We start from the raw sequence: 21,197 nt of genomic DNA, 5'->3' as shown, positions 1-21,197 counted from the left end.
GTCCATTTCTCATACGAACAAACTGATCCGTTTCTATTTTTTTTTCACATTTTTAAAGGTCTGCGCATCCGCAGACCGGAAGGACGGATTCGGCACTGCTGTATTTTTAATGCCGGATCAGGCACTAATACATTCCAATGTAAATTAATACTGGATCCGGCATTCTGGCAAGTGTTCCAGAATTTTTGACGGAGATAAAACCGCAGCATGCTGCGGAATTATCTCTGTCCTGAACAGTCAAAAAGACTGAACTGAAGACATCCTGAACTGAACGGATTGCTCTACATTCAAAATGCATGGGGATAAAACTGATCAGTTATTTTCCGGTATAGAGCCCCTAGGACGGATCTACACTCACCTAAAGAATTATTAGGAACACCATACTAATACGGTGTTGGACCCCCTTTTGCCTTCAGAACTGCCTTAATTCTACGTGGCATTGATTCCACAAGGTGCTGATAGCATTCTTTAGAAATGTTGGGCCATATTGATAGGATAGCATCTTGCAGTTGATGGAGATTTGAGGGATGCACATCCAGGGCACGAAGCTCCCGTTCCACCACATCCCAAAGATGCTCTATTGGGTTGAGATCTGGTGACTGTGGGGGCCATTTTAGTACAGTGAACTCATTGTCATGTTCAGGAAAACAATTTGAAATGATTCAAGCTTTGTGACATGGTGCATTATCCTGCTGGAAGTAGCCATCAGAGGATGGATACATGTTCTCATTCTGTTTACGCCAAATTCGGACTCTACCATTTGAATGTCTCAACAGAAATCGAGACTCATGAGACCAGGCAACATTTTTCCAGTCTTCAACAGTCCAATTTTGGTGAGCTCGTGCAAATTGTAGCCTCTTTTTCCTATTTGTAGTGGAGATGAGTGGTACCCGGTGGGGTCTTCTGCTGTTGTAGCCCATCCGCCTCAAGCGTGTGCGTGTTGTGGCTTCACAAATGCTTTGCTGCATACCTCGGTTGTAACGAGTGGTTATTTCAGTCAACGTTGCTTTTCTATCAGCTTGAATCAGTCGGCCCATTCTCCTCTGACCTATAGCATCCACAAGGCATTTTTGCCCACAGGACTGCCGCATACTGGATGTTTTTCCCTTTTCACACCATTCTTTGTAAACCCTAGAAATGGTTGTGCGTGAAAATCCCAGTAACTGAGCAGATTGTGAAATACTCAGACCGGCCCGTCTGGCACCAACAACCATGCTACGCTGAAAATTGCTTAAATCACCTTTCTTTCCCATTCTGACATTCAGTTTGGAGTTCAGGAGATTGTCTTGACCAGGACCACCCCCCTAAATGCATTGAAGCAACTGTCATGTGATTGGTTGACTAGATAATTGCATTAATGAGAAATAGAACAGGTGTTCCTAATAATTTTTTAGGTGAGTGTATATGCCGGAAAAGAAAAACATTAATTTAAAAGTAATCTTAACAGCAATTTTCTAAGGTATCTTCCCTGATATCAGTAAAGAGAACCTCCACTTAGTCCGTTACGTCTTTCACGTTGATCTTTTCTATCATTTCTAGGCTGTTGATTCTATTTTGAGTCTTTCTTGAGTTTCACTTTTCAACAACCTCCTAAGAAACAACAGGCTCCTTTTTTAGAGCAGTAGTACTTTAGAACATGTTGGACTCTATTAATATGTGATCTGGTAACGTATTGTGGACATTCAGGTGTTTCTCACACAGAGAAGCTTCATGTATAAGGCAAGTCTTCACAGCAAGCACAGGGAGCTGCACACAGTAGGTACACAAACCTCTTGCCTCATGTTTGTTAATTTTCTTGAGGGCACTAGGCTTTCTTTACAAAATCTTCACACATAACATGTCCTCGTGTCAGAGCAGCAAGACTGGAACAATAGGACAGGCAGGTGAAACAGGTATGATCTTCAGTGATCTCTGCAGATGCCATCCTGGAGAAGAACAATGGTGATGTACAGCGCAGACCGATATTCCGTCCTCCTGCTACAGATACACTGGGGCTTGTTTCACCAGACTCCACAGAAAACTTGTAAGACAGTCAAACCTTCCTTAAATGATAAAGGATTTCAGAAATACTTTTCTGGGTGACTCTGTTCATTATTGGTCTGTGAAGGTTGTCGTCTTGGAAAGCAATGCCATGGGCTAAAGCGACCATTTAAAGTTAAACCAACCGCTGACTGATCCCTGCCCTGATCTGTGTCCTGGTCCGGCCTTTCATCCATTGATGCCTTTGTCGTTCAACATACACAAATTCACCATCTGACAATTATCGAAAAAAGTCCAACACGCATATGAACCTTCGGATGGATCTGCCACCAGTCAGCATTGGTCACAGAAAATTGTCTACATCAGCCTTTTAGGTCGCCTTAAATCTCTACTACTGTACATGGTCAGCCATTTGTGTGAAAGGGCCTTTAGTTGCAGAAGACACAAGTGTAATTTACAGACATGTCTACACCAAGCAGTAGAAGCCCCTCCCGGGCATCACTCTATACTCAAGGACAGGTCACTGATATCAGAGGAGCCTCCTGACCATAGAGATTTCAGATGTTTTCTTCTCCAACCACTCATTTACCATGAATCACCTCATAACCACTCCTGTGCAGTCCTATCAGGAATTCCTTCAACACAGCCGATCTTGCGCATTCCTATCAAGGTTTCCTTCATCACAGTGGTCCCTCATAGAGTCCTATCAGGGTTTCCTTCATCACAAATGCTTCTGTGCAGAGTCCTATCAGGGTGTTCTTCATCACAGTGGTCCTTCGTAGAGTCCTATCAGGGTTTCCTTCATCACAAATGCTCCTGTGCAGAGTGCTATCAGGGTGTTCTTCATCACAGTGGTCCTTCGTAGAGTTCTATCAGGGTTTCATTCATCACAGCTGATCCTGCAGAGAGACCTATCAGGGTGTTCTTAATCATAGTGGTCCTGTGGATTTCCTTCATCATAGCTGATCCTGTGCAGAGACCTATCAGGGATACCTTCAACACAGCCGATTCTGTGCAGAGTCCTATCAGGGTTTCCATCATCACAGCTGATCCTGCGCAGAGACCTATCAGGGTTTCCTTCATTGTAGCAGATCCTGCGCAGAGACCTATCAGGGTTTTCTTTCCTAAGGGTCTAAAAGCATGGGGAACAGCACAATGTGAATTAGAGTGGAGGGGAGGAAATATAATAAAACCACAGAAAAATCACCGAAGGAAACCAAATGTATTTATTAAACACATTAACCCCCAATGTTTTAAATGTACTGTAGAATTAGACCTGAATTGTTTTATATAAGTGTCACATTAAGGCTTAACTGCTGATATCATGTGATGTCAGTCCCTATGTGTGGGGTGTAACCTTTTAAAACCTCTGGGGAAGGAACAGCCCATATGCCCTCAAGAAAGCTGTGATTGCGAAACCGGTTGGGTTTTAAGATGTTTTATATGAATAACCACATGATTTTTATTCTGTAAGCACACAAACTACATCAGATCTCACCCAGAGGTGCGCATGTTTGTTTTCCGATTCTGTGCAATAAATTCCCAGACTCCATGAAGCGAAGGAACAGCCACAGCGTCTGCTACTGAACCAGCTCGGAGGAAGAAAGAGGGACGCTCGCGCACCTAACCTACAATCCAGATTACTGGCAACAGTGCCACACTGACTGATCTGGTGAGATCTGAACTTTGCCAGAATCTTCCTTTTTAAATCTACTGTGCTATTTAATCAAAGAAAACTGCTCCAGGTCCAGACTTTATAGTTTTAATTGTGTTCAGTATCTGGTCCGTTTCACAAGGACTGATTTGGACTTGTTTTTGAGCCACATATAAGATTTTATGCTATCATTGTTTATTCATTGTCTCTTGTGAATTGTGATATTGGCATATTGATTCTGATATTGATATCTTTGATTATAGACAAATGAAGGTCAGGGACTATCATTCAATATTTAATAATTTGCATGATCGAGGGAAACATAAATTAGAGAGTACATGGATAGAGAAATTGGGGTCCACTGGGACATTGTATTATCAAAGAAATATTTATCTGAGAGCGTAGTCCCACAAGGACTCAGATGGCCATTGCCGTTCAATGGAGATAAGGGAGAGTTCACTGAATTGGGCAGATGGAAAGACTATTTGGTTAAGTGTGGGCTAGTGATTATACAGTTAATTTTAGACATACGCAAGAATAAATTAAATTACATTAAATCATTAAATCATGAACCTGAGAAAAGTACACTGCAAAATCCGAACTGCTCAAAGAAATTAGTTGAGAAATTAGAAAAAGGTAGAAAAAGAGGTTACCATAAAAAACAAAAAAAATATTTGAGAGATAAGAATGAATATAATAAAAAAAAGTGGTGTTTAAGTGGCAACCTAACTACAAAAGTGAAAAATAAAAAACTGACCTTAATATAAGTGAGCCCAATCCACAACACAAAAAAATATATAGACCAATGTGGGCCAATACCAAGAAACCACCCACCTACTATCACTACCCCTTGACCGTGCAGAAAAATAAAACAGAGTACGTGCGACAGGGATATAGGAAATATGGATATTTTTCTACTCCTAATAAGTCAACTAACCCCCAAAGGAGATTTCCTAAACAAAGTAACCCCCATGACATATCTCTGCAAAATGATAAGAGGAGGAAAATGCCAATCACTCCGACTACAGAAAAAAATAGGGAGGTACAAATAAGAGTGCTGTGTCCAAAACAACAGAAGGATTAAAAGATAAAGAAAAACAAGACAAAAATCCCACTAATACGAATAGATTCACAGCATTACATCTGTCAGAAGAGGTTTTTCAGAAGGACCCTCAAACATCAGAAAACCGTTATATAGGGGGAAGGGGAAATGTAAAGGGAAAAAAAGAACCTTGGAAGGAAAAGAAGGAAGAACCGAAAAAAAAAACTGAAGATATAATAACAAAAACTAAAAATATCTTCAATTTCTCAAATGTGGAGCTAGGCCCTGAACATGAAAGGCTATACAGAAAGAATTATGCCCCCGATACTAGACTGAATAGATTCCAAACATACATAGACATACACAAGTATGCTAGACAATTAAATATAAAAAGATAGAAGAAGAACACCATCAGTTCCAGAACCAACCAAATACTGACACACTTCCCTCAAAGAAAAATCCTAATTTAACCCTCCAGATAAATCATCATCTATGGAGGTGTTAAAAAAATCTACTATTGAAGGACCTCAAAGATGTCAAACACAAACCCCTCAGTAAACCTAATCTAACCAAGAAAAAAACGAGAAGCACTCAATTGAAAAACTAAAAAGTAATCCAAGTGAAGAATATCTGAAAGAAATAAAAGTTATGTTACAAGGAAAGAAAAAAAGAAGAATACAATTATCTCTTCAACAAACACCCCAAAATACCCGTAATTTCCTTTCTACCAAAAATACATAAAAATCCTCTATAATTTCCGGGATCAATTTGATCCACTCAAGATGAGGCGAATATGTGGATATATTTCTGCAAAAACGTTAAAAAAATGCCCTCGTATTTAACCACCTCCCGACCGCCTAACGCACGGATGCGTCCTGGAGGCGGTCGATTAATTCCTCCTGGACGCATCCGTACGTCATCTCGCGAGACGCGAGATTTCCTGTGAACGCGCGCACACAGGCGCGCGCGTTCACAGCATCGGAAGGTAAGCGAGTGGATCTCCAGCCAGCCAGCGGCGATCGTTCGCTGGCAGGCTGGAGATGCGATTTTTTTAACCCCTAACAGGTATATTAGACGCTGTTTTGATAACAGCGTCTAATATACCTGCTACCTGGTCCTCTGGTGGTCCCTTTTGCTTGGATCGACCACCAGAGGACACAGGCAGCTCTGTAATAAGTAGCACCAAACACCACTACACTACAACCCCCCCATCCCCGTCACTTATTAACCCCTTATTAACTGTTTTGGGGTGTCATTTTACATATACCCATGCTGGGTGAGATAAATATCTTGGTCAAATGCCAACTTTGTATAAAAAAATGGGAAAAGTTGTCTTTTGCCAAGATATTTCTCTCACCCAGCATGGGTATATGTAAAATGACACCCCAAAAAACATTGCCCAACTTCTCCTGAGTACGGCAATACCATGTGTGTGACACTTTTTTGCAGCCTAGGTGGGCAAAGGGGCCCACATTCCAAAGAGCACCTTTCGGATTTCACCGGCCATTTTTTTACAGATTTTGATTTCAAACTACTTTGCACGCATTTGGGTCCCTAAAATGCCAGGGCAGTATAACTACCCCACAAATGACCCCATTTTGGAAAGAAGACACCCCAAGGTATTCGCTGATGGGCATAGTGAGTTCATGGAAGTTTTTATTTTTTGTCACAAGTTAGTGGAATATGAGACTTTGTAAGAAAAAAAATAAATAAAAAAAATCATAATTTTCCGCTAACTTGTGACAAAAAAATAAAAACTTCTATGAACTCACTATGCCCATCAGCGAATACCTTAGGGTGTCTACTTTCCGAAAAGGGGTCATTTGTGGGGTGTTTGTACTGTCTGGCCATTGTAGAACCTCAGGAAACATGACAGGTGCTCAGAAAGTCAGAGCTGCTTCAAAAAGCGGAAATTCACATTTTTGTACCATAGTTTGTAAACGCTATAACTTTTACCCAAACCATTTTTTTTTTTTACCCAAACATTTTTTTTTTATCAAAGACATGTAGAACAATAAATTTAGAGAAAAAATTATATATGGATGTAGTTTTTTTTTTGCAAAATTTTACAACTGAAAGTGAAAAATGTCATTTTTTTGCAAAAAAATCGTTAAATTTCGATTAATAACAAAAAATGTAAAAATGTCAGCAGCAATGAAATACCACCAAATGAAAGCTCTATTAGTGAGAAGAAAAGGAGGTAAAATTCATTTGGGTGGTAAGTTGCATGACCGAGCAATAAACGGTGAAAGTAGTGTAGGTCAGAAGTGTAAAAAGTGGTCTGGTCTTTAAGGGTGTTTAAGCACTGGGGGCTGAGGTGGTTAAAGGATTCAAAATATGTAATCATCAAACTAAAGGACATAGAAAACACAACGGATTTACTACTTTGTTTGGCAGATGTGACATCACTCTATACCATAATACCTCACACAAAAGGTCTGGAGGTAGTTAGACAACATCTCCTATCTGATGCATAAATAGAAGAAGAACAAAAGGAATTTCTCAGAAAAGCCATTTTGTTCATGTTGAGCCACCATTTCTTCTGGTGGGATGAACAGGGGCGCGGAGATGGGAGCGAAATTCTCCATACAAACTACAGATTGGCGTGGTATTAAAAAGCAGGAAGTGCTTAACCCCATATGCAGTGGTGCATCTATACAGGGGGGGCAGATCCTGCACCAGTTACGAGAACCTTTATATGGCTGCTTGGAAAAATGAATATGTATTTGCAGTACCACCATCCACCTTAGTTTGAAGGTGGCGCTATATCGATGACTATATAGATGACTATATGATTTTATGGAAGGGCTCTATGGACAGTTTAATGTCCTTCCTAGAGAAAACTAACACAAATGATTGGGGAATTAAACTTGTGTGGGAAGCAGATAGCAATAAAGTCAACTTTTTAGGCCTAAAATGGAAAATGATGCACAAGGACATATATTAAAAACATATAGAAAGAGACAGCTGCCATTATGAACCCTGGATCTCCAATATACCTAAGGGACAGCTTATGAGAATAAAAAGGAACTACACAAAAAAATGAAGATTATGACAACCAATCAGAAACTGTAAAAAGGCGTTTTTTGAAGAAAAAAAAATTATGTGGAAAAAGATTTGGATAGAGCCATTCTGGAGGTGACTAACCTAATTAGGGAAGATATATAAAATAAAAAAAAGAAGAAGAAAATACATCACTGAAGGAGCAGATAACAGTACCCTTCTGTACAAAATATTCGAGGGATGCTGGATGGATGAGAAAAACACTAAAGAACTGGCATGTTTTAAAGTCGGACCCGATTTTATCAAAATTTTTACCTGTACAGCCCCAAGTGATATTTAAGCGTGCCACCACTATCAAAGACAGAACAGAACATAGCCACATAGGTAATAAAAGGAAGTCCAAACAAAACATGAACAGTTTCTTTCTGCGTCGCAAGTGCATTGTGTGCAAAATAATAAAATCAAAATCAACATCAAGTTTTATTTCCAAGGAAAGAAAAATCTATGAAATAGAACAAAACATAACATGTGACAGTAGAAATACTATTTATTTATTGGAGAACCCATGTGGGTACCAATATGTTGGCCATACAGCAAGCCAATTAAAAACTCGCTTGGGAGAACATCTGAGAAACATTAGAAAGGGTTTCAGCATATTTTGCAGAAAAACTTAATAAAAATCCTAATGGTTTAACCACCTAAGTGTTTTGCCCCAGTCCAGCAGTGGGAAAAGTAGCTAACTGGAGGAGGGAGGGCTGCTTTAGATGCTGCTATCTCCTGAATGGTAGCAGCTAGAAACATGCAACTGTCTTGTTTGAAAGCTGACATTCCAGGCTTTCAGACAATACCAGAATGACAGCAATATGTTCAGTACAGGGGAAGATATCACTGATAGAAATCGGGATGCAGTGAATGCAGCTGAAAGTGAAAGTAAAAGCAGGTTTTACCTGTGATTATTCCCGACTCGATTTCTAACAGTGATTTCTCCTCTGTTGCTTGGACTTTAGCTGTCATTTTGGTCTTGTATTAAAGCATGATGTCAGCTTTCAAACAAGACCAGTTGCATGTTTCTAGCTGCTACCATTCAGGAGATAGCAGCATCTAAAGCAGCCCCCCGCCTCCAGTTAGCTACTTTTCCCACTAGGCAAAACAGTTAGGTGGTTAAAAGTATGGGGAACAGCACAATGTGAATAGAGTGGAGAAGATATAATAAAACCAATATCGCAGAAAGAAACCGAATTTATTTATTTATTAAACACATTAACCCCCAATGTTTTAAATGTAGAATTAGACCTGAATTGTTTTATATAAGTGTCACATTAAGTCTTAACTGCTATCATGTGATGTCAGTCACTATGTGTGGGGTGTTTTAAGATGTTTAATATGCATAACCACATGATTTTAAAGTATAATTTTAAGTGTGTTAAACAAACTACATAAGATCTCACCCAGAGGTGCGCGTGTTTGTTTTCCAATTCTGTGCAGTAAATCCCAGACTCCATGAAGCGAAGGAACAGCCACAGCGTCTGCGACTAAACCAACTCAGAGAAAGAAAGAGGGACACTCACGCACCTAATAGCTAGAGGGGCTGGTGAGAGGAAGTGGCATGAAGGAGGGCAGTGAGTCGGCTTCAGATGTGTCTGCTAAGTCTACTTTCACACTGGCGTTTTGGCTTTCCATTTGTGAGATCCGTTCAGGGCTCTCACAAGCAGTCCAAAACGGATCAGTTTTGCCCTAATGCATTCTGAATGGAAAAGGATCTGCTCAGAATGCATCAGTTTGCCTCCGTTTACCTCTGTTCCGTCTCCATTCTGCTTTGGAGGCGGACACCAAAACGCTCCAAGCACGAAACTGAGCCAAATTGAAGTCAATGGGGACGGAGCCGTTTTCTATGACACAATAGAAAACAGATCCGTCCTCCATTGACTTTCAATGGTGTTCAAGGCGGATCCGTCTTGGCTATGTTAAAGATAATACAAACGGGTCTGTTCTGAAAAGATGCAGACGGTAGTATTATCTGAACGAATCCATCCATGACGGATCCGCACAAAATGAAAGTGTGAAAGTAGCATAAGTTGTTTACCTGAGGTGTGCTGTGACTGGCCAGAGATCCAGTGCTTCATCCCTAGTCAGTAAGTGAGATCTGCTGCCGCCTGCCAAAGAGGATCAGTAACCTCCAAATAATTTAGTAGACATATTAACAACAGGTGGAGGATCACGAACCTCCAATAGGAAATATTATTACTAAAACATAACATATCGGTAAGTCAATGGAAAGTTGTAGGTCATATGGTAATTCAAAAATTATCACTGTTCTGGAGCGGGTCGGACATTAGTTATCCAGCGATCACCCTTATATGCGGGGTTAAGCAAGGATGACGGCAGCATGTTGGAATATTTTCCATAAGTGTTAATATCGTATTTTGGGTTTACTGTACTCCAAAACCTCTAGTATTCCAGTTGTGCCAGATTTTTGTAAATTTGTGAATCAAACTCTTTTCCCAGGAAGAAATTTCTTCCGATCTGTATATCAGATCTACTTTAAGTAACCAATGTTCGCTAGATGGGATGTCGGGGGAGAGCCAGTGCTTCGGGATGAGAAGTCTGGCTGTGCTGATTAAGTGCCTGAACAGGCCTAAGTTGGATCCTTGTAGGCCCCGTGTGTATAAGTTTAGGAGGGCAATTTCCGGGGAGGGTTGGAACGTTGTTCCACATATTTGGTTGCTAATTTGGAAAATTTCTTCTCACCATTGAAGTATTTTAGGACAGCTCCACCAGATGTGGAAATAAGTGCCCCTAGCACTTGAGCATCTCCAGCATGTATCTGAGGCCGACATGGAGTATAGGCATGTTTTGTCCGGGGTCTTATACCACCATGTGATGATTTTATATCCATTCTCCTGTATTTTTACGCATCTGGACATTTTATAAAGATATTATCTACTTGAAAGTTTTATTTAGGTATTTTTCCCATAGCCTAATAAAAGCCAGAGTGGTAGAGTTAGCTGGGGTTCTCAATCTGCTATAAAGCTGTGAGATGGTTTTGGTAGATTGTGCTTGACTTATCAGGCTTTCAAACCAAGTAAGGATCCGGAGTAGGTTACTCAATTGAACCTGTTGGTTTATGTATGCCCGGAGAAAATATAGTGAATTAATATTAGATGGAGAAGTGCCCAGTAGACAGCTCATGTCTTCTATGGAAAGGAGGTGATTGTCCCGGTATAGGTCAATAATCCGGATGTCAAAGTTCTTGACAAAAGATGGAAGACTGTCGCGAAGGGCCTTAGGGGCTAGTTGAAGTACATCTCTGACTAATAATGTTGGGGAGGGGTGAGGAATCCGGTGATATGAACCATGTAATATATCCCAAGCTTGAAAGGTAGCTTTCATGATAGAAGAGGTATTGGGTTGGGAGAGGTGGGGAGTTTCTTGTCCTAATAGGAAGGCTCTAAACGAAGATCCTAACATAGCTTGTTCCATAGGGACCCACGATTTACGAGGAGGGGCTCTCAGCCAATCAACCACTCTGGCGAGAAGAACTGCTCTATCGTATAACTCAGGGTCTGGGAGGGCAATTCCCCCTTTCTCTCTAGGGTAGGTTAAAGCTTTATAAGATATACAGGCTTTTTTCTTATTTCAGATGAAGGTCCTAAAAAGGGATCTCAATGTTACATAGAATGAAGATGGGACAGGGATTGGTAGTACTTGTTGCAGATATGTTAGTTTATGAAGTACCAGTGACAGGAGGAAGTTTTTTCTACCGAACCATGATAGTATAGGTATATCAAGATTGGCAAGTTCTTCCGTGATCTTCTTTAGGAGAGGTGAATAATTTAGAGTGAAAAGTTGACTAGGATCTGTGCTTATCTTCACCCCTAAATAAGTCAGGTGGGGAGAGGACCAGTTAAAAGGCGAGTCTTGTTCCAAACGTAATTTGTGGGTTTTTGAGATGCCAGTATATATTATCAGGGATTTATTGTGGTTAACTCTGAAGTTAGAATGGAGGCTATAATTTTCTAAATGTTTATAAATCTTGGGAAGTGCTGTATCGGGATTACTAGCCATTATTAACATGTCATATGTGAATGCAGCTATTTTGTGCTCTTGATCACCCAGTACTATCCCTTTAATATCCGTATCTAGTCTAATAGTTCGTAGTAAAGGTTCAAGAAAGAGGACATACCTGCCGAGTGCCATTGCTAATTCTGAAGGGATCAGAAATAATATCATTAACTAATATTGAGGCAGAGGCATTTGAATACATTGCATCTATTGTGTGTATCAAAGGGTCTGGAAAATTTTGAGAATGTAACATTAGATTCATGAAGGACCAGAGGACCCTGTCAAAAGCCTTCTCAGCATCAGTGCTGAAAAGGACTAGGGCAGGGCTGGCCAACCTGCGGCTCTCCAGCTGTTGTCAAACTACAACTCCCACCATTCCCTGCTGTAGGCTAATAGCTGTAGGCAGACTGGGCATGCTTGGAGTTGTAGTTTTGCAACAGCTGGAGAGCCGCAGGTTGGCCAGCCCTGGACTAGAGGCAAGGATTTCTTTTTAACGTAGTACAGAATACTGAGCACTCTTGCGGTATCGTCTTTTCCCTCTTTGTTCTTGACAAATCCAACTTGGTCCCTGTGAATCAGTGACGGTAAAATCTTTGCTAGCCTATTGGCTAACATTTTGGCCATTAATTTTAGGTCTATGTTGAGAAGAGAAATTGGTCTAAAGTTTGGGCAGAGGGTATGCTCTTTCCTTTTTTTCAGAATTAGGGTAATATGGGCTTTGGTAATGTCTCTAGAGAGGGGAGTATTTTTCAGAGCTTTGTTATATATGGGGAGTAAATGTGAAATTAGTATTTAGTGGGACGTGATATAGTAAAGAATTGTTAGACCATCAGGTCCTGGGCTCTTCCCTTTGGGAGATTCCCGAATGACCGCCAACAGTTCTCCAGAAGAAAAAGGGGATATCAATTGTTGCTTGTCAGTTTTCAGATAAGACGGGAAGGTCCAGCCCTTCTAGGAAGGAGCTACCGGGAGGATAGTCTTTCTCCCCCCCCCCCCCCCCTCAGGAGTCTGTTGTGAGGAGTCCAGGTTGTAAAGAGTTTCATAGAAATCTCTAAATTGAGAGGCAATTTGCTCAGAGTCGAAGGTAAAGAAGCCAGCAGGGTTTTTTAGTTTGTGAACATAATTGTTCAATTTCCTTCTCTTAAGCCTTTGGATTACAAAATTTGGATGCTTTATTACCATGAGCAAATATTTTTTGCTGGGAGTGGAGAAAGTATTTTGCAGACGCTGTATTTAGAAGATTTTTAAGGGTGGCTCTACATGCGTTTAATTCAGTTAAGTGAGTTTGGAGTGTAGAACATTTATGAGCCCTTTCCAAGCGTTGTATTTTATCGTGTTTAGCTCTTTCTTTTTTTAAGGTGGGTGTGAGGAATATGGATTATTTCATGTTAGCCATGTTCCCACACCAGCCATCAGATAGCAGAGGTAGTGATAGCAGACAGCATGGAATCAGCGATTTATAAGGAATTATGAATCGCCCGGCCATCGCAGGCGCAAACCGGATGCATATTGGTGTCCTGGTGGCCACGATGAACATGCCCATGGTCTTAGCGTGGTGGTGGGAGGCCAGGGAAGGGATATATATATATATATATATATATATATATATATATCTCCCCACAGAAACCAAATAATGGTACCATGTTTGGACTCTACTTGTAGCTGGAACACAGGTGGATCTGTTGGTCCCAGAACCATCCCCCTGTGACGTTCTGGAGCTATGAACCCTAACGGGTTTTGTGGGTCATTTAATGCCAGCCCAGAAGAGGGGGAGTGGACCCTTCCCAGAGGATGGGCCGGCTACAGTTTAAAAGGCTTGTGCCAGCAAGCGGGCGTGTCTTTTCTCTGAAGGAGGGTCACATCGTGCCATGTGTTTAGAGGGACCATCAACCAGCTGACATCACTGCCCTCCATGTGAATACAGCAAAGGACTTATCATAACCCAAAGGAACGTTCATCTACCCGGTAACTGACTTGTGCTCTGTGTAATCCTGTTTGTACCATACTACCTATATTCATAACCTCAGACCACTGTATATATTCTTTTTGTATAGTGTGTTATCTAGTGTGCCCTTAAGGCGATTAAATATATAATTTAATCTTGTGCTGTCTTGTATCTCGATCACGAATCCCCACGTCTGTGTTTCGGCCTAGTTATAAGCTACCGCGGGTTGGTTTCTCACCCTGCATAATCCTGTTAGCGGACCGGGCTTATATCATACGAGAAGCTGGGGGCAGTATACCCGGGCTGAGAAAGCGCTGTTTTACTGTGGCAGTGAAAAGGCTCTCTCAGCTTGTTGCCTCTCTGTGCCCGCGTGGACAGGAGGTGTCTGTGTAAACTGTACCAAGTTGACCTTACATGCTCCTCTGGGAGGGTGTAACGTCACGTCTTGGTACCCAGTGACCCTACCGCACCTCGTGAGCTCGACGTAGTTGACGTCAAGCGGGCACGAGGGGTGGCATCCCTCACAGTGGGCACCTAGGCTAATATAATGGCCTCTAATGAAGGCCTTGTGAGCATCCCAAATAGTTTGTGGAGAGACATCAGGGGTGCAATTGGTTGAAAAGTAATCGTCTAATAGATGTAAACGAGATAAGGTGTCTGGATTACGTAATAGTTGTTCATTCAAGCGCTACTTCATGGTACAATGGCGTTGTCTGGGATCTGAAATGGTAATGTAAACTGGGGCATTGTCCGACAGGATAATGGAACTCATGTCAGCCTCCGAACACAGCTGGAGATGGTCTTCGGATATAAACAGGTGATCCAGGCGTTGGTATGAACCATGTACCGGAGAATAAAAAGTGTAGTCCCTAGATTCAGGGTGTAGAATCCGCCAAGCGTCTACAAGGTGACGCTCGTCAAGCTTTGACAAAAGAGAGCATAAGGCTTTCTGAGATTGAGCAGATTTGTGTGAGGAAAAGTCTAAACGTGGGTTTAGGACTACATTAAAATCCCCTCCAAAAATTGAAATACCTTCTCTGAATCTTCTACTTGTAGGGTTTCTTTTAACCACCGTATTTGATTGCTGTTAGGGGAGTATACATTTATAAATGTATAGAGATGTTGTCCTATAGTACCTTTGATCATTATGTATCTCTCATCAGTGTCACTAATTTGATCCATCAAAAGAGAGGGAACTTTCTTTTGGAAGCCTATACTAACTCCTCTAGAGTTGGAGGAGGGTGAACCACAGTGAAACCACTTGGAGAAACAAGAATGTGTGAGGTTGGGGTAATGGTTGAGCTTGAAGTGCGTCTCTTGTAGAAAAACAACAGTGGCCTTATCTCTCTTCAGAACCCCAAATATTTGGCTTCATTTGGAAGGTGTATTGCAGCCCTGTACATTATATGAGGCAATTCTAAGAGCCATCATTGGGTTTATCAAGAGAGACCATCAGCACTGACATGGATTGAAAGTGTTGTGATATGTGCATTATCCTTCAGAGGATCTTGTTGGATCAATTTGATCTGATGTTTGAAAAGTCCGAACCGCTTCAGAAGATATTCCAATGACCTGTTAAATAATAAGAAGATAAAACAAACATAAGAAATATGGATATAGTCGCGACAAAAGAGCGCCAACATGAGAAGGGGAGAAATGATGTGAAACTGTCGATTGACAATGACTCTGCAGTTGAAGACAACTATGGAAGGGCCCGGGGTGAGAGGGCACAGGTATGCCATTATCTCAGAGGCCTAGTTGGACATAAATGAGCCTTTTAAGCTTGAATTCTGGGGAGGGAGGGGTGTAGTATAAGAGAGGAGGGGGGAACGTGAAAAGGAGAGGGTTGTAGTATGAAAGTGGAGAGGGGTGGAGAAACGGAGGGGAGGGGAAGATAGGGTAAGATGGAGAATAAGAAAAACAGATATGTAGTATGAATCAAGGGAGGAGATACTTGGAAAAACAATGCAAAATGTCCTCTATTAAGATCAACAGGGGCTCGCTACTATTAAGTGGTCAATTAAATGTTTGGAGGTGAAAGACATCCAGTGGTTGCTTCAGAAGACCTCTGAGGCGATGCTACTTGGGATCAAAAGTTAGTTGGAGTGGAGCGAGTTTCAAAGGGAGTAATCCTGGGAACTTCTGGAAGAAGGGTTAAGTCTTAAATAAGGTCCCAGTCCTCGATTTCCAGAGGGGAAATATCCAGCATATCAAACATTGGACCCAGGTCTGTGTGGTTCCGGATGGAAACACGTCTATCCTCGAAAGAAAAGGAAAGGCCAAGTGGGAAAGTCCATCGGTACAATATCTTGTGATTCCTGAGCAAGTCTGTTAGTGGTTTCAGGGCCCTTCTCTTTCTAAGAGTGATCGGAGCCAAATCTTGGAAGATGCTGATCCCAGTCCCTTTGTATTTCACCACTTGTGAGTTACGGGACTTAATCAAGATGGCTTCCTTGTCTTGGTAATTAAGGAAGCAGCAAATAATATCTCTGGGGGGATCAGAGGCACTAGGTTTCGGACGGAGCGCCCGGTGGGCTCTTTCTAAGATTATTGGGCTATAGAGTTCTGGACCCATTAGATCCGCACAGGTAGCTTTAAACAGGTAGATCCGCACAGGTAGCCTCTCTGGAATACCTCGGAACCGCAGGTTATTTCTTCTGCTGCGTTTTTCTTGGTCCTCCTGTGCTCTATAGACTGTGTTTAAGTGCGCCTGGCATTTCTGCAAGCTGGTAGTTGCCGCGGTGTGGAAATCCAGTATCGCGGCTTGTGTGTTTTCCAGAGCTTCCACTCTGTTCCACACCTGCCGAATATCTTGCCTCAGGGATGATATTTCTCCCACAAGCGGATCCAGGGCTTTTAAGAGAGCTGTGTCAAGGTATTTCCTCAGAAGGTTTTTGTGACTCCTAGAGCTTTCGGTGTCGGTGGCGTCCTCCTGCAGATCAGGATCACTGTCCTCCGTCTCCTTGTGAGCGCCATCTTAGATTCTTTTGCAGCGTATATGGCTTCCGCTTTATTTATAAATTTGTCCATATCTCCACCGCCCACGGGAGTTTTCGGATGATGAGAAAGGTCCCCAGACCGTTGTTGGCCGATCTTGCCCATTTTTGGCCTCCGCTCCCAAGGAGAGACTAGTTGAAATGGGGTGGTGGACATTACTGGGATCCGGGAGGGATCAATGCAGCACAGTGGTTAGCACTGGTGCCTTGCAGCGCTAGGGTCCAGGGACAACATCTGCATGAGTTTGTATGTTCTTCCCGTGTTTGCGTGGGTTTCCTCCAGGTTCTCTGGCTTCAGTTCTCTGTGTTGGGTTAGGAGATCCTGTCGCATTTGGTGGCATTTAGGCAAAATACAAATCCATAAAGGTACGGTACCTAAATTAGAGAATCCCTGGCTAGGGTCCCACTGTGGACAATCTTGGGTTGCTAGCAACCCAACAAGATTTTACCACCACTTCAGTACACCAGAGCGCACCTCACTCCATGTGGTCCGGCTGAATCACAGTGTGCATTATAGTGTATATAGTTTTCTCCTCTAGTCAGTAAAGTTACTTTGATTTACACAGCTCACTGTCCGTGCAGTCACTGTATCTTAGCAAACTCCCTCGGGTCTCCCTCTTACACAGAAGTCCCCTACTAGGCCACAGCTCAAGCCTGCGCTCTCATAACTACAGAGCAGTGCTGTCCTGATACAGTATATAACATAAACTCTGACAGAATCATACAATGTGACAATGATGACTACACCCCTGCAGGATGCTAACAGTAGAGCAGTTATCGTTGGGTTTGGATAAAGTTAAGATGTAAAATTACCTCAGGTTTATGTCTCTCAGGCTCCATGACACATGGTTTCTGTCAGTTTTACATTTTCATCTCTGTGAGAGAAGCTTAGCTGTGTGCACCTCCCATTGATATGAATGGACTGAAGGTTAATTGGTATACAATTCAGTTTCGGTCTGCAGCACTATCATAACTCCTGGGCAGCACCCCCGCTGTCTTGGCGTCACGTTTGACTCCGATCTTTCCTTTGTTCCCCACATCCAATCACTTACACGCTCTTGTCGTTTGTATCTCAGAAATATCTCCAGAATCCGCCCTTTTCTTACGGTGGAAATGGCCAAAACTCTTGTTGTTGCTTTGATCCACTCTCGTCTTGACTGCTGCAACTCATAACTAATTGTTCTTCCTCTCACTTAACTCTCCCCCCTTCAGTCTGTCCTATATGCTGCAGCGAGGCTCATCTATCTGCCCACCCGCTATACTGATGCTTCTAGCCTGTGCCAGTCACGTCACTGGTTGCCCATCCACCGCAGAATACAGTTCAAACTTCTCACCCACAAAGCTCTCCCCAGTGCTGCACCTCCATATATCTCCGTCTACCACCCTACTCGTGCTCTCCGCAGTGCTGCACCTCCATACATCTCCTCCTTATCTCCATCTACCACCCTACTCGTGCTCTCCGCAGTGCTGCACCTCCATATATCTCCTCCTCATCTCCATCTACCACCCTACTCGTGCTCTCCGCAGTGCTGCACCTCCATACATCTTCATCTACCACCCTACTCGTGCTCTCCGCAGTGCTGCACCTCTATACATCTCCTCATCTCCGTCTACCACCCTACCCGTGCTCTCCACAGTGCTGCACCTCCATACATCTCCTCCCTCATCTCCGTCTACCACTCTACTCGTGCTCTCCATTCTGTTAGTGACCTAAGATTAATAACCTCCATAATTCGTACCTCTCACTCCCGTCTTCAAGACTTTTCTCGAGCTGCACCTGCTCTCTGGAATCAGGGGCGTAGCTATAGGCTCATGGGCCCTAATGCAAGAGTCCAGTTTGGGTCCCCCCCTACCCTCAATACCGTTTCCTAACACCACCAGACCCCTGCACGCCACAATGCCCAATGGCAGAAATAAAATCTCACCGAGAAAATACATTTTAATCCAATAAGTGCATAATAATAATAATAATAATAATAATAATAATAAGGATGCCATCTAAAAGTAGTAAAGTATTTTATTTTTTATTGAAAATAAAAAATCTGAATGAGATAATAAAATGTAGTGGCCCAGTTACGCACAGTGGCAGATCTAGGAGAAGGAAAAAATGTGACTGGAGCGGCGGGGAGCAGGTAAGTATGAATCCTTAGCTTAGTAAAATTTCATTATTACTGGAGAACCCCTTTAAGTTCCTATACCTCACAGGAGATGCAATTTCATGAGTCTGTAATAGTAATAATAAAATAAAATAAAAGTTAATGTCAAATATACTAACCTGGAAATCCGTATAGTATGTGAGATACTGCAGCATAAAAGTGAGCACAGACAGCCAGATATCACCGCAGACGTATAACAGATCTACAGTCCCTGACAAAAGTCTTGTCACTTCTCTATTTTGTAGAAACTCCTGCTATTAACCTGACTTTTAATTAATCAATTGGTGTTAGAAATAGCTCATATGAAAAGCTAAAGCCCTCCCAAATGATGTTTAATGCACTGAAATAAATTAGTTTCACTGAAAAAAGATTTATCATTTAATCAAGACAGAAAGGTCAAATTTTGGCAAGACAAAAGTTTTGTCGCCTATACAGAAATTGAACAACTTTACTGCAAATCCAAAAATATGTCAGCAAATTAAGTAGTGGTGCTGTGAGATCCAAATTTAATATCTTGTATGACTTCCATGAGCTTGAAGGACAGCATCCATGGGGTTTGGCAAGGATTTATACAATTTATTGATGAAGTCATCAGGAATAGCAAAGAAAACAGTCTTGCATGCCTCCCAGAGTTCATCAATATTCTTTGGTTTCGTCTTCCATGCTTCCTCTTTTATCCTACACCACATATGCTCAATGATGTTCATGTCTGGTGACTGGGCTGGCCAATCCTGGAGCATCTTGATCTTCTTCGCCTTAAGGAACTTTGATGTGGAGATGGAAGTATGCGATGGAGCTCCATCCTGCTGCAGAATTTGGCCTTTTTTATGGTTGGGAATATAAGAGGTAGCTAAGATTTCTTGGTATTTTAGACTATTGATGTTGCCTTCCACCCTGCAGATCCCTCGCACACCCCCATACTGGATGTAACCTCAGACCATGATTTTGCCTCCACCAAACGTCACTGTTTTCTGGGTAAATCTCGGCTTCATGCGGGTTCCAGTAGGTCTCCTGCAATATTTGCGGTGACTGTGGTGTAATTCAACAGAAGATTCATCTGAAAAATCCACCTTCTGCCACTTTTCCAGCGTCCATCCTTTTAACAGGCTGTGGCCCTTGGCAAATGCCACACGGTTTTTCAATTGTCTTTTGTTTAGTGCTGGCTTATGGGCACTGATTCGACCATGGAGGCCATTTCGAGACAGAATCCGACAAACTGTTCTGGTTGACACAGGGACTTCAGGTGACCAGGTCTCGTGGAGCTCTGCTGCAGTAGAAAATGGGCTGGCCTTGGATTTTCGAGCCAACAAACGGTCCTCTCGAGCAGTTGTCTTGCGGGGTCGGCCTGACCTGGTCTTGTCTAAAACGCCTTCAGTCTCTTCAAATCTTTTTTTTATCCTCTGAACTTGATGCTGAGACACATTGAAGGTGTCTGCCACATCAGCAGTGGATCTGGTCTTCAGCCTCTTGATAGTCAACACTTTAGTCTCCGGGTGAATCTTAGGCATGTTTGCAGAGGTCTAGTTGCAGTTGATGTGAAGGTCTAGTGTACTGGGGTTCTTTTTATACACACCTGAGACCAAATTGATCCATTATAATTGATCCATTATTAGTCATAGGTGAAGCTTATATGACAAGGCGACAACACTTGTGTCTTGGCAAAAATTGACTCAATGGGCTTTACCAAGCTGTGAATATTAGAATACTTTTTGTCAGTTTCGTTTTGCACTGAAATATTATTACAAAAGCTGCTGGGATTAAAATGACCCATTTCTTGTAACAAAATCTTGATTAGAAATATATTTTAGCGGCACTTCAGGTCAATTTGTACACAAGCGACAAGACTTTTGTCAGGGACTGTACATAAGAGAAGTAGAAGACGTTACTGGGTATTTGTCGGCACGCCATTCTCTGCCCAGTATAAAACTGAAATGTAGCGTCAGGAGAGTCGAATGCTATACGTTAAGTCTTCCATCATTTAGCCTAACGTATGAACTTCCTCTTATACCGCTGTTTAGCCCCATTATACCCAAACTGCCCAAAAATGATTTTCTTTTTTACTTGCAATACCACTTTCGGCCACATGCTGTGCTATTAAGAGGGTCTATGAGCAAACAAGAGCCTACAGCACCTTTATACAGACAAATTCTCTTATTGCACCACCTAGTGGTATAAATATTAACTGCACTAATTTACATTTTGTGGCACATACTGTATAAGACGAAAATGAGTGAAAGGCACTGTCTGTAATGTAGGACAATTTGGGACATGCAGCATCTGCACTTTAGTTCTGTCATTGAATCCTTACCTCCTCACAATTGCGCTCATTACACAGCTCGTATATAAGGGTTATCTTAAA

At 42.1% G+C, this 21,197-nt stretch overlaps 1 protein-coding gene across 3 annotated transcripts in view; it reads left to right on the top strand.

Moving 5' to 3' along the window:
* The first annotated feature begins 3,499 nt into the window (after nucleotides 1-3,499).
* LOC121007534 (sulfotransferase family cytosolic 1B member 1-like) overlaps nucleotides 3,500-21,197 on the top strand; it is a 39,666-nt gene continuing 21,968 nt past the window's right edge. For 2 of the 3 annotated variants that reach the window (XM_040439536.1, XM_040439537.1), the window contains exon 1: nucleotides 3,500-3,652. The gene's annotated coding sequence lies outside the window, so the exon portion shown is untranslated. Of the gene's footprint in view, nucleotides 3,653-12,806; nucleotides 12,826-21,197 lie in introns of those variants that run through there. The other variant, XM_040439538.1, reaches the window with a different exon arrangement.

This window comes from Bufo bufo, chromosome 7 (assembly GCF_905171765.1).
Source record: "Bufo bufo chromosome 7, aBufBuf1.1, whole genome shotgun sequence".
NCBI classification, from domain to species: Eukaryota; Metazoa; Chordata; class Amphibia; order Anura; family Bufonidae; genus Bufo; species Bufo bufo.
This window is presented reverse-complemented; position numbering and strand designations above follow the sequence as displayed.